The sequence below is a fragment of the Protopterus annectens genome, chromosome 16.part0 (assembly GCF_019279795.1).
Source record: "Protopterus annectens isolate FY-2018-M chromosome 16.part0, PAN1.0, whole genome shotgun sequence".
Classification (NCBI taxonomy): Eukaryota; Metazoa; Chordata; order Ceratodontiformes; family Protopteridae; genus Protopterus; species Protopterus annectens.
The window spans coordinates 447,619,434-447,634,709 of NC_056750.1; the positions used below are offsets into that span (position 1 = coordinate 447,619,434).

At 35.0% G+C, this 15,276-nt stretch overlaps 1 long non-coding RNA gene across 1 annotated transcript in view; it reads left to right on the forward strand.

The window, feature by feature from the left end:
• Positions 1 to 14,913, forward strand: part of LOC122790290 — a 257,089-nt gene extending 242,176 nt beyond the window's left edge. The window contains exon 3 of the long non-coding RNA XR_006362981.1: positions 14,427 to 14,913. This is a non-coding gene — a long non-coding RNA (uncharacterized LOC122790290). The remainder of the gene's footprint in view (positions 1 to 14,426) is intronic.
• The last annotated feature ends 363 nt before the right edge of the window (positions 14,914 to 15,276 follow it).

A 15,276-nucleotide genomic window follows, 5' to 3' on the forward strand; every position in this document is an offset into this window, starting at 1 on the left:
GCACTACGTGATATCAGTGTCACATACTACTGATCCTCTCGTCAGCAGTGAGGGGAAAACATGTGTGTTCACTGGAACGTATGAACATAGCATCCAGGAACTAGTGTGGTATCCTGGATGCTGATACCTGTGACATCCCCACCATGTCCCCAGTTGGTCTTTGAAAAATACATGTATCTAATATTGTAAGGGCTACACATACCTTAGTTTCCACTGGGATGAGTTCTCATTGGTTGGCTCTGGATCTGAGTTGAGGCCATCAGGGCTCACAGAGTTCTTGTAATGTGTCCCTGTCCACCCTGTGCTCTACAATCATGTAGCACCTGGTAGGTCACCCTAGGCCTGAACACTCGTCTCCTTCTTGGCTTAACCATATTGTCATCAGCACCAGCAGCATTGACTTCTGCCTCAAGCACATACAGATGTAGAATAGCCGTAGCAGGCCCTAGCATTATGTCATTTAAAAGTTCTAAGTCTCTACTCCAGTGTTGTTGAAGTATCGAGGGAAAATCAGACTGTAGGCTGTATGTATACTTTATACATTTCTTGTTTAGAACCACCATCTGGTATTGGCTTTTTTAAATGACATTCACCTGCTTAGGGTATAATTGACAGGATTGAGAACTCCTGCTGCAGTGCAAAGTGGTGTGTTCAGTGCACTGACATGCAACACTGTCCAGCTATGCATACTGACATACATTTAATAATAGCATCCCTATTGTCATAATTACAGAATACACTAATTATGGATAACTGTACTTCACTTGTATGATGTACAATGCCAGCACAGTATGATTAAAAGTTGGAATAGCTTGTACTTGTACCTGGGCTATCTGCACCCTAGTCCAACACCTAACAGTCACTGTCACAGGACTAGAGGGGATTAGTTGAGCGCAACCCCACTTAGCAGGTTTGCTTGATGCTCAGATGTTTTTATCCATGGAAAACACGCACCATATAAAAACTTACACAGAGTGTACAGCTCTACGTTGTCCCTACCTTTTGTGATTCAACAAGTCTACTCATTTTTTTACATCATTTACATAATAACTGTGTTGATAGCCTGGAAGCTACGTGAATAGTAGCAGTGTAAGCTGGGCAACAGCACAGGTGCACGGATTTAAAGGTACAGTGCAGCATATTGCTGTAATTGTTCTGAAAATATATCATAACAAACTTTTAAATTACATTTGTATTATTTTTTTAAATGTTCTGTGCATAGTGGTGCATTGTGCAAGTTTGTGCAAAAATAAAAATTATAATAGTTATAGTGATTTGACACATATTCCTGATCATTTTGGACATCCTTGGCCAGTATATCTGTCTTTTACCTTTTGATGGGCATTCTGTCCATATTTCAGAACTTCTGTATGCCCTTGCTGCCATGTAGGCTCCTGTACGCAGAAAATTTCATATACACTTCCAACATGGACACAGCGCCTACACAGCTGTGTGTGGGGTTGTTGGATCACTCCACCATATTGGTTTGGTTCATTAGCATTAAATTCAGCTGCGTATGCTGAAATCTGCATGCAGTGAAACTTTCCTTTGGTGTGCATGCTTGCACACCCCTACATGGAGTTTACTGAATCTAAAACCTGCTGTGCCCATATTTGCATCATGCTATGATGTGAACACGGTGGTTGTGCTGCGGTAGCATTGTCACTGTACAGAAAGACGCTGTCCAGTTCAATTCTCAGCTATAGCATCTTCTGCGTGGAGACATGCGTGAATGGGCATACCTTCATTGAAGGTTGTGCGTCAGGCCTGGCAAGCCGGTACGTAAAAATCAACTGCCAATCATTAGCGGACCGGAGGTCTGCTGTGGCGACCCCTAACCAGGAAAAGCCGAAAGACACAAACAAACAATGATGTGAACACAAAAAAATTACCATGTAAGCTTTATTGAATATGCACCTGTATTGTTTTGGCCTGTAGTGTATTCAAATCTTTGTCCCATTCTCTTGTTTTATTAATATACCAGCTTGTAACTCTTCCATTTAAGTAAACCTTTAATGAATCCCACAAGAAAATGTCAGATGCTTCAGAATTCATGTTTATTTTTAGGAAATTGTTCATCTCTTTAACATACCAATCCTTGAATCCTTTTATTTTAATAATGTACATTGGTAGTCTCCTGTGATGTATTACGTCAGTTTTTAAAATAATATTAAAGATTATAGCACTATGGTCCAATAATGGACACAAAACTATTGAAACTTCTCTGATATGTGAGAACTGATTGTTTGAGATAAAAATATTATCAATATTTGTTTGTGTTCCTTATCTATATGAATAATGGGTATATTGAAGTGAGTTTGTTTTACTTAGCTCATATATATATCGTTTAAGTTCATTAGATTTACAAAATTCATAAAGTGTTTGTCTGAAGATATGATTCTCAGCTTTCTATCTTAGTGGAATCTTTATTTGCTAAAATACAATTAAAATCACCAGTCATTATGACTTCACCTTTCATGTAATAGGCTATAGTGTCTAAGTAATGTTTTGCATCTTTAGCTCCAACTCCTGGAATCCAGTAAGAGTTCACCAAAGTATAGTTTTATGTTTCACTCAATTATAATAATGCTTAACATACTATTTTTATCAATATAAGTTTCATTTACTTTAGGCATTACTGATGAGTTTTTACATAAAATGAGGGTGTCTCTTCTTTTAGCTCAAAAGCCAGAAACTGCTAAAACCAAATAAATATTTATTGAAAGTTTATTTACATCTTTATTAAGTAAGTGTGTTTCCTGTATAAATACTATTTGAGCTTTATGTAATTGCAAGTATTTGAACAGACTCTCCCTTTTTACAGGATTATTGAAACCATTAGTATTAATAGATATGTATTTAAAATCAGACATTTATGCAAGAGAAAGAAAAAAAACGGGTATAATGAAATCACATTGTACAGAACTTATTATATACTTTATATATAACAATGTGAAATCTTCAGCTATGGACAAAACCTTTGAAACAAATAAAAAAATACCTAATGGTATAACCCTAAAACATTTTACCATGAAAAAACATATTCCTAGTTTATTGGAAAAGATGAATAAACTTCCTCTCAAACTCTCCATTAGATTAACAATGCTTATCTCATGCTTCTGATTCATATTAATGTGTCTTGTATTTTTAGTATGCATCATCTTAAGAAAGCAAATCGGTGAGTTATTGTAAATAAGAAAAGTTAAACAGGTGTTCAGAATCTTTATTATAAGCTGACTAAACTGAATATCTCTATAATCTTCTTTCCCTGTATCTTACATCATCTCCCTGGTGTACTATAGGGAGGAAGTCAGTTGTTATTTTCATATTTATTAATTTATAGGTCAGTTGATTTTATATTTTTTTCTGTTTTATTTACTATGTGTAAAGTTGTTCATAGTTTCATAGGTTCATAAATTACTATCCGGCTAGCTGTTCTTGTGGGCCATTCCAAGGCTGGTCAATTACTCCCATGTGAGAATCAAACTTTGCACCTTGTCCCTATAAGGTGAGCACCTTAACCACTATGCCAACCTTCCCCCTTGTAGAAATGTTTATATTTTTTAACTATATACATATTTACTTTATCTGTTCTCTCTATGTTTCTGTTTGCATACTATGCCTTGTTCTTCTTCTTTCGGCTTTTCCCGGCTAGGGGTCACCACAGGGGAACTCTGGTCCGATAATGATTGGCAGTAGATATTTTACGGGTGCTGAGGTCCCAGCTTCACACCCAACCTTCAGCAAAGGCACGCCCATTCTGCGCATGTCTTTCGAATGCCACTCTACCACGGGGAGGGCATGCAGACTCCACACAGAAGGCGCTCTTGTACTATTACTATATTCCTAGGTTTTATATTTTATTTATAATCCTAGTGCAGAGTATCATATAATGGAACATTAATATTTACCCCTACATATCTGATACTCTTCAATCTAGTACTACTGTTAGAATCAGTCCTATGTTTTAAATGTCATGTCTAATAGTATTTGAACAAACATCTGAAAAAATCTTCCTTTTAAGATTCAAAGTTTCTGTAATAAATTGTTCTGAGAATTGTTTTGTTATCATTGAAAAGAGACAATAACAGAAATGCAATCTTAGTTTTTTTTATCAGAAATGTCTTTCTACAGGCTGGTATATAAACTATCCTTTTGGTATACTGAAAGTATGCAGAAGTATTTAATAACTGACAGTGGTTTAGAATGCAATTCCCTGTCTTTTTCTTATTATGTAACGTGTATTCTTTGACATCTTATCATACAATTCAGTATATTATGAATATTTACTTTTAGACATGAAGAAGTAACCTGGACAGTTCTTTAGACTTTTCAGAACTTCCCAGCATCACAAAAGTGCTAATGACTCTAAGTTGTATCAAGCTGGTTTTCATGATAAGGGCTTGAAAATGAACAGTCCATCAGTCACAATTTGCACAATAATGCTTGCAAGTAAAGAATCCAAGCCACTTCCACACCACACATCAAACACTCAAACCTCTCCAAACCACCAAAAAAACAACAAAAAACATTTCAAAGTATCCCAACCACTAAAAAGCAATGGCATTTAACATTTAATGATTCAGCAAGTATTATTTGTATGACATGTTTAATGTTGTGTCTTTCGGCTTTTCCCGGTTAGGGGTCACCACAGCGGAACTCTGGTCCACTAATGATTGGTAGTTGATTTTTACTTGCCGAGTTACCAGCCCTGACGCACAACCTTCAATGAAGGTACGCCCATTCATGCATGTCTCCACACAGAAGATGCTCTAGCTGAGAATCGAACCGGACAGCGTCTTACTGTGAGGTGACAACGCTACCACAGCACCACCACCGCGGGTTTGTATGACATGTTTAATACAAAACAAAATTGTCATTTTTTAAAGGAAACATAGCATATAAACTTGCATTAAAAGAAAAACGGTTATGCATCATCCAGGTTTAACTTGTAAAAGTGTGAATGTTACTCTAATTATTTGATATCAGTCCAATAGTAACTTTTATATATGTAAAAAAGCTATATTTTTTACAGTTTTATAACATAGCATGCATTTCCTGGCTGCTATTACATGTCAAGTATACTATTAGTAGAACACTAGTGGACCATTTTAAGAACCCAGAATATAACTTAGCATGCCTCTTTAGTGTCATTCGTTGCATCTTATATTTAATAGTATATTGCTCAACTATGCCAAGATATCAGAAAGTGTGCCACCTAACGTAAATTTCATCACAATAATGTTTAACTTTTAATAACATGAATACTTTAACCTTTAGAACTCTAAATGAAAATAAGTGGCTTTAATTTCATATATATATATATATATATATATATATATACCTAAAAGAATCAAACTCTTAACATTTTAAAAAGGGAACTAGTAAGCATTTGAAGTAGGGAAATAAAGAAAGAAATGATTTACCTTGTAAAAAGTAATATTCAGCACCTGTTCATAATTATTCAAGCATTTCTTTAAATTAATAAGAATTCACAACCATGAAATACATTGATTTTCATTTGTCCATTTTTTTACTGTTTTTGTCTTTTATTAAGCAACCATCTCCTGTTGCATTTCTCTTCATAAAAGTTGATAGACTCTAGTCCATTTTTTCAGGTTTTCTATGATTTTATTTTTCTATATAAAGTCTATTGCATGTTCCAAGGTGTTAAAAATCTTCTTTCCTTCTGGAAGGTGAATCCTTATTTTTGCTGGAAACAAGATTTGTGCTTTCATATTGTTTTTATTTAAGTTTTCAACAAGTGACATACATGCTTTCTCTTTGACATCACTAATGTTGATTAGTCATTATCACATCTTGTAGTATTTTCTTTAATTTCAAGTGGATAATTAGTCCATTTTTAAGTTTTAAGACTTAATCCGTATCTTGACTTGAGAAAAATCTTATGATCACTGACCTTGGTAAAGATGTTTATTTTTTTAAGATGAGTTAGACAGCAGTCTTTGTGCCCTTTCGATGCCAAAGAAAAAGCTTCGGGTAGGTTCAAAGTTTTAGGCAGCCAGGTATTAAGGAACTGAATCATACTGTCTACTCTTGTTTTTCAGGAGTCCCATAAATCCTGATGTTGTTCCTTCTAGATCTGTTCCATAAGTCTTCTACTTTTTTTTGGAATAAGTTGTTTTGTTTCAGAAGAAATTCAGTGTTCTCATTTCAAGTAGCCTTCCATCAAAATTAAACATTACCTCTTCTATACTTGAGATTTCTGATGGTTGTTGTTCAAGAGATTCACTCAGCACTTCAACTTGTTTTGTACCTTCCTGTTTTTAAAATTCCCTATTTTGCTTTCTAATTTATCTATCTTTACAGATAACTCACTGGTGTTATTTGGTTTAGCCTGTATGTCTTTTTTTCTTAGTACTGTCCTGTAAATGGGCTTAGAATGGCTCATTCTGAGGCAATTAGTTCTTTCAAGTTTTCTTGACAGGAAATAGCAATTAAGAGTTTCAAATTTATTTTTTGGAGTAAATCTTTCAGCAGATGTTCAGATGTAAATCCATTGAGTTTTCAAATGCTCTGTTTGAGTTTTTTTTTAGTAAAAATCCTGTCAGAGAGATGTTAAAATGAAGCAAAAAGTGCTGTTAACTGCTCACCATTTTGGCCAAGCCCCCCCACCCCCCCCCCCAGTTTTAACTTCTGAAACACTTCTGCATCAGTTAACCAGAATCACAATTCTGTCTCATATTTGTTCATTTTTGTGCCAATAAACCCAGAGTTTCCTTCAGTTTATGTAAGCTCCATAAAAACACTTCAGACATTATTCCTTTACATGTGTAAAGCTCTGATAACGTACTCTCTCATATATATTTCTTTTTGAATAAAATATTCACTGAGTTTGCTTATTACAAACTATGTATGGTTTTGAGCTTTGTTCCCATGGTATACAAAACTGTATTTGCTTGTATTTCCTCTGTTTTCTTTGTCTAATTTCATTGCTACATGAAATTTTGTAAATCTCTGGTTCCAGACAGGCAGCCTTGTTTTTTTTTTTTTTTGCCAGCAAATTTTTTAAGTCAGTTGACTCTGGTTAAACTTAATTGTGGCAGAATAAATATTTTATATTTGGGATGAAACATTTTAAATTCAGTAAAACAAGGATTTTGTGAGGTAAAGCAATGTTTTTCATTTAGTGAATTCAGCTTTAAGTGGTTTCATATCACTCAGCATGGTGTTATGCAGTTTTATAATCTATGAAGACATTTTTCATTTTTTGTTCAAGAAAATCTCAGTTCCGACATTGTCCGAAATTGTTACATCTTGTACACTGTTTACTTCAGTGGTCACCTCAGTAATGTCAGGATTCAAATGCTACTTTCAAGTCTAATATGATATATTTCCATATTTTGTATAAAAAAAATTAGCTTCGTTTTCTAAGATAAAAATGGCAATTTGCAGGTGTGGTGGATCCCTATAAATGCACTGATGCTTGAATTATTTAGTATACATGCTACAGTTTTTAGATTACTTTGTGCACTCTCCCAAATATCCTATAAAACCTTTAAGAGAATTACATTCCTCTCAAGTACCTCATACATGGTCAATCTGAACAAAGTTAGGAGTCCATTAAAGTCTATATACTAGCTGAGTTTAGGATCAGAGTAAAATAGTTCTTGACTCAAAAAATCTAAGATTATTGCTGAACTTGAAGTATAATCTACTGACTAAGCTATTGTGATCAGTTGATCAGGTCTTTTTGAATTCGGAGTCTGTGAAAAGTTACAGATTTGTCAGACAACACAGTCATTGCTAGGATGATAACTGACAGCATCTGGAAAAAGTCCAAGAAAATCAAAGGTGTGATTCCTGCAAACAGTTGCTGTGATACAATGAACTGGAGTACAACTAGATATTTTTAGCAGGCAGCTTTTGGACAGTTGCAGGTAACAGTAAATGATTAAGTATTTGACTTTTGGGGATGTCTTAGTCTTCCTAACTAGGAAAACTAATGTTCATTAAATACTAGAACTCTTGCACAAGTTTTGCATATAATTAACTCTGTATTGGTTTGTAAAGTAAAGATACAGCCTCAAGGAAGCTAATGCACTTAATACTGATAGTAGAAAACAAGAACATTTCTGAAAAATAAATTCTATGGACAGAAGTTGATACAAAATAGGGCTTTACCATTTGGAAGTGTCATACATTTTCTTCATGAAGATTAAGCAGCATGTCACATAAAAGTACTTTGGTGTACTGAGGGAGGTCTAAGACTGCCTACCTCGTAATGATTGACAGGGTCCATGAAAAATCCACAAAATAAATCCTGTGATTTTTTTTTTGTAACAGGCATCCAAAGTCATCACTAGTTCCTGAATTTTATAAAGAAGTAAAGCTCTGTTATATAAAGCACATACATCAGACTTATGACTGCTAATAATTGTAAATAATTCATTCTTCCTTTGTTTTTATTTAAATAGTATTTATTTCCAAAATATAACAATTAGTAAATATTATTTACTTCTATTCAAATACTTTTCAAAAAGCAATTTTAAAATTAATTTAAAAATAATGTTATTTATATAGTTAAACAGGTTCATAGTTGCTATGCATGTGATCAAGGAAAGACTATTGAATGGCCGAGCCCATTTTCTCAGTTGACCAAGAGCATTGTGTGGTCAAGGGAATTGCCCAGAGTGACACAGTAAGTAGATGGAGACTAAATGAATGAAACCCGATGATATAGGAAAAAGCTTGCCAACAGTTTATAGCTTTAATCCTCTGTACAGTCTTTTTTTAAATATAGATGATAGTATTTTAAGATTTCAGACCATTCTGATGTCATTTTGTGTTTCTGTTCAGCTTATATGTTTTCAGGATTCTTCTCCTTCACTGTGTCAGTTTTGAAGTTCCTCTGTGTGTACTATTTAACTCTTTGGCTTTGTTGAATTTAAACATGTTAAAGAATCAACCCACTTGCCTCATTTGCAACCTCTAATACCCAAAAATGCAAAAAATTCAATGAAATGTTTTTTTTTTCTAAAACATCAAACTGCATGTATTGCATGACATCTCCCAAATATATTTTGTATTGATGAAGTCAAAATAGGTTTACATTGTCCACCTTAGAAGAATTTATTGTCAGTATTTGCATCTATAATTTTTTTCTTGAATATTCTTACAGGGTGTACAAATCACCCATTTAATAGTCTCATCATTTGATCCCATATATATATATATATATATATATATATATATATCAATTTTTGTATGAAATATCTGTCACATTTTTGTCAATGTGCAATTGTCCATGGTAATGCTTTTATCTTCCATTTATCAGATAATTCATATTATTCAGTAACTTAGTATAATTTGTTGCTTCTCTACCTTTTCCAGAATTTTCCACTTTCTTTATGCTCTACATGAAAAAGGAGGTTTAACCATCCTTATCACACAGCTAGGAACATAAGATTTAAAATTCATTTTCAGTACCTGCTAGTGCTGGCTTTGATCTAAAATTAGTAAGTAATTTGTTCTAATTTCCTAAGAAGAAACTAAAACCTCTAATGCTCCTGTATGTAATATTCCTCAGTTCATTGTACTGGCATGGTCTTTTATCTGCAATGGTTTCCATCATGGAGGGAAATTATTTGCATAGTTTCAGATGATAATACAGGCCCGCAGTAGCTACTTCTTTCAAATATGCTACAGAAAAATCTTGTAATCCTTCACCCTTTATAGTAAATGAGTTTAATGCTGCTGTGAGAAGACTGTCGCAAGCATTTGCTACTAGTGTTTATTATGTACCTTGAAATGTACGCACAGGCTTGGAAGATGTCCATAAGAGATGTGTTACTTGTACCACTGCAGAATGGACAGTAAATTGAGTCCCTTCTGAGGCATTCCTTTCAAGCTGGTCCTTGCACTGAGCAAGTGTCAAACTACAGTTGAAGCTTTATCCATTACAAATGCAGCTACATTTATCTTCAGGATTCAAAGGGGCATTCTGTCTATGTGGACACTAATATTATTTATACATCTTATGTATCACCCAGTGTAGGACTCTGTTGTATACTATTTTCACACCTTGGTAGAAATATCTGTTAGGTTATAAACCGGGATAAATTGTGTATGTTCTTTTTACAACAGGTGTTTCTCAGTAAGGGGATCAGCTTTGCATTGTCCGTATGTAACCCACAGTAATATAGCCTCAATAAGCTATTTGATTATGGCATTTCATTTGTAAGAAAGCATAATGTGTAGAAGTACCTCTATTCTGTTGATTATCCTCCTCATGGAAAGGAGGGATCCTAGATGTGTGAACAATTAAGGGGAGTCAGTGTCTGTTTGGGGGGGGGGGTCACAGCAGTTTCAATACCCCAACAATTTTTTTTCTACGATGCTTATGCTGCAACTGCATTACAATCGGCTGAGACTTGTAGAATTTTGGTTGACAAACCTAGAAGTTAGTGGTCACCCTACTTTTATGGATCTCTGCACCACTGTTTTCTTTCTGGCTTCATAATTGCTAAGGTGGTCTACAGAGTAGCATCCCTCTCAATGATTCTCCTTTTGACAGCCTCCAATAAAGGTACTTTTCTTCTTGCCCTCTAAACATTTTGCCAACAATTATCCGTGTCCTTAATTGTGTACATAGTTTGCATATTCATATAAGTACATGAGTTGTCAGTCAAAGATTACATTTGCGTGTGTTTGTGTGTATATCTTCTTATGCTTTGAGCATCTGCAAGTTGTGGTAAAATGAGTCTTAAGAATACATCTTCCTTCCCACTCATGAGTCTCATTGATTGAGGAGTAGCCACATTCAACAAAACTGCTGCACTTACCACAGCAACTATGCACCAAACTAGTACTTTGAACGTTTGCTGTTTTTATCAAACTATATGTAGGTGTCTTCTTAGTGAATATAAGGTACTGCTGATTATTTATTTACATTTCGTTCTTATTAGCAGATTTCTGAAAATGCTCTAGTTAAACATGTGCCCTTGAACATTAAGAGTTAGAGATCTCATGTGAGCTAAAAGAAGATGCTTTTGTGTTTGAAGAACAATAAACTAGGAAAATATATTTGCAACAGACCATGTTCAATGCAGATGAGGAAAATAAAGTGGGAGTGTGTCCCCCTAGTGTAGTATTCCTGTGCACACAAATGTGAAAAGACATTTTGTCTTTTATGATAAAAGTGAAGTTAGATAGGTGAATGCTATCAATCTGAACCCCAACATTCCCTTAACTATAAGTGTACCAACTGTGAAGGTACATCCTCGAGGATCAGGGTATACTTCACTGCAAAACAAAACAACAAAAAATCTAAACTCATTGTTCTGAGACCTCAGACTTGGTACATAAAATGTAAGCTGCTCTCAGGGTGCTGCCAATGAGCTGCCAGGTTCCCATCTTCTACATAAAGGTGCTTGTCATGTTACAGTAACATAGTTCTGAAATTTAGGAATATACCTTCAACACTCTCTTAAATGATGGAGAAAATGAAGAAAGATCTCTTCAAAGAAACTACATATGGGTAAGGTAAAGTGTCTTCATGATGTTAAGGAGGAACATCAGCTTGAGATGACATGGCAACTCTTCACCCTTTAGCAAGTAGTTTTACTGTTTGTTAAATTTGAATTTTATCTATGAGTGAGCTAGACTGTTTTGTGGAACAGCCATTTCATGTGCATTAATTTCCCCAGAACTGATTCTGCAATTTTATGTAAACAGGCAGTTATAAATATGATAGAAATGTTACTAAATTCCCTGTGGCTCTTACATCCTGTCATCAACAGTTACAATGACATAAAAACTAGAATCACACCATTCTGAAGAAGTAGCAGCAGAAACTTTATTTTGTGTACCAGAGTTTAGCTTTGGTTTTCAGACCTCACGTATAGCCTCAAATATCATTCCCTTGTGTCCAGAGTCATGACTAGAACAAACTTATATGAAAAAGCTTAAATGTTTGCACCTGTGAGCCAGATAAACTCGAGTGATGTCTTGACAGACTCGTATACATTTTCACAGCTAATTAATCTGCAGGCAATACATTGCAACAACATTTCTACTGATGCTAGAAACAAATTAAAGTTGCCTTAATTATTCCTGCCACAAGAGACTAAAGTCATTAAAGCATTTGAAATTCCATGTGAGACTGAAATGAGAGATATGTTTTACAAACAGCTTCATTAGTGTTTTAACTTCTTTATAGCAAAAAAGCCTTAGCATTGGAAAGGAGCTAACATACATGTCTACATCTGTAGAGAAAGAAGGTGTCTTTGGTTGTGGGCAAAGACTATGGTGTGGACATTACAGTGCCAGAAAATAAAATATGGGTACGTGTGTATTATCACAACCATATTTTTCACTGCATTAGCGGTTGCTTCTCGATCATTTCATCAGTTTGTTAAACTTGCAAAAATTTCATATAAAGTGTTATCTTTACCACAACAGTTACTTTTCTGGACTGTTACCAGTAACACCTGAGAGACATGGTGTTGTTGTTTATGTATGCACTTTCCTGCCAGCATGTCGCTTATTACAATCTGCCTGCTGCACATTCCTTTTCTGAATATTGCTGGAAACAGTAGTTGGACATGAAATTCCAAGGCTTAATTACAGCCGACACTCCAGCAGGGACGTCTGCATGCACAAAATGTTTTCTCCCATCATATCCTGCACTTTTTCTGCCTGATTAACAACTGCTTGCGAATAACTTTACATTACCTTACAGTTGTTTTACTTTGTCAGAACCCCCAAGCAGTGGTTTTGTAGTGCAGATTTTGTGCATGAGCCTGGCAAAATGTCAAACCAAAATTAAATGAAACTGTACTAACCACTCTGAAGAGAAACATGGTTAGACTAAGTATTCCCTCAGCCAGTTGAGGCCTTTGACCCACGAACTACCTTGAATTGTTTTGTGTAAGTCATTACGTCACAAGGGCTACCACACCTCTTCACCTAGCTCTGTTTCCATTTGTCAGAAAGAGAGCATCCATGACTACTCAAGCATGCATGTGTAATGCACTCAAGACAGGAACAGGGTTTTTTTTCAATAGTTTTGCTTCCTGAAGGTAACGTAAAGTTATTTGACAGCAATAATGAGTGTGAATAACACCTTACAGTGTTTCCTAAAGTCGTCTCGATCCCAGAATGCCAACTTTGCAACAGCGAAAATCTGGTTGCGATATTTGTATACAAAAAAGTATATAAACAACTCTAAATAAATATAAATGTAAATAAAAAGGAAGTGTACAGCTTGTAGTTCTATTTATGTGAAATAACTTAAATTGCACGATATTTTAGCAATTGATTATTACACCATTCTGTTATGCAGTTTACCATCCCATCATCTCAGGCTTAAATTCTTTGAGAAAATAATGCACAATTCCTATGACAGAAGTGTGCATTTTAAGCTATGTGACCAAAAACAGCTTAAGAACCAGACCACCAGGAAGCACAGCAAACTTGTCAGTTGCAAGTTGGATGGTGGCCTGGTTCTTAAGCTTTTTGTTGGTTACGTGGCTTATTTCAGCTTAGGATCCATGACTGGTGCATTTTAAGCTTCTGAGAGTTTTCTACAGATTCAACAGGGTATTGTCTGTGAATATTATACATGTCCTCCTATGTAATGTGCCTTAAGCATCCTGTATAATTGTACAACAAAAATTATGTAATTTTCTAGTAGAAGATATTGAAGACGATAATGTTTGAAAGGCTTTGAATATTAGTTTAATGAAGCGATGATCATGTGTCAACAGGTGATAGACAAATCCATGGGAACTACAATGGATCTTAATTATGCACATTTATATTTATATTAATTAGAGAGGCAATGTGCAATGAATGTGGAGAGACAGAAATAAAAGAAATATATGTGCATATTCGTCTGACAATATTTTGCCAGTATGAAAAACTGAATCTTAAACTTTTATTGCATAATGTATACATATCACTAGTATGTTTTTGATTTTTTACAGCCCATGTTTCATCATTCATTTGTGAGGTTTCTAGATGTATGCTTATATTAATATGATAGCTAGTAATATACTACTTTGTAAAAGAAAAGGCAGATAATGCCAACCTGTTAATTGACGATCTTCATCTTATGCATATCCTTAGTCAAATTTCTAAGGTACAACTCATTGGGCTATAAATCAGTGCTATAGCTGATCAGCAGTCCTATACTGACACAAAAATATTAAAAACACTTTGCAGGATTTCAGAAGCACTCTTGCAAAGAAAATAATTATGATGATGATAAAAAAATATGTTTGGTAAAGGTCCAAGTTTTTTCTGTAGTGTACTCTGTTATTTCATATAGATATGTGTTATTTGTTAAAATTAAAACTGGAGTATATTAGGTACCGATAATATATTGAGTCATACCTCTCAAGCTTCAGGTGATAAGCATATAATTTATAAATCTGCATTCATAAACCTCTTTTTTTCCACAGGGACTGTGTGATACCTACTGCATAGAGCCAGATACAGATACTATTGACTGACTGACCACTTGGAATCAGCTGGTATGCAGACATAGGAAATCATACCCAAATAATAGGTGCAAGCTCTAGGAAAAAGAGGGATAAAGCACTGGCTTTGACCCAGATGACCAAAGACTAACCACTAACATGTGACAAGCTGGAAGAATCAGCAGGGGTACGTGGGAGTGAACAACTGATACTGTCTCACTCATCCTGGTGAGAGGGAGGCAGTCTGGTCCACTACAATGCAGATGCTCAACAGTGACTTGCTGTCAAAGAAAAAGGCAGACTGAAGGAATGAAATGTGCATGCTCACCAAGCAATATACACCATAACCAATTATTAGATTTGTGTGTAAGAACACGCATGCATCAGCAGGCCTGGCATTGTAAGCATCGTCAGGTCAGGCTATCACAGGGTAATGGGATTCGTCTATCAATAACCCTATGATAGTTTCCTGGAGAATGGCCCCGGGAGGATGAAATGGTGTAAATGGTCAGCATGTCCATTTCTTTTTTTAGTCTAATTCCATCTTCAGTGAAATATATCTGCATGTTAGAGCAAGATCATTTAGCAGTGGGGTAAGGAAGTTTCTCCTTGTCCACACTATTGTATAATTTTAGCCTTGGTATCTTTAGGCTTGCATCAGCATGGGCAGTAACAAAATGTTTCTTATTTTTCATTTTTTTCAGTAGTTTGGGTTGTTTTGTATTTTCTTTTTTGACAAAATTATTTTCCATGGAATATGTATTCTTTATAAATATATGAAATCACATACATACCTGATGGTATTAATACTTCTGCTCTGTACATGTCCTGA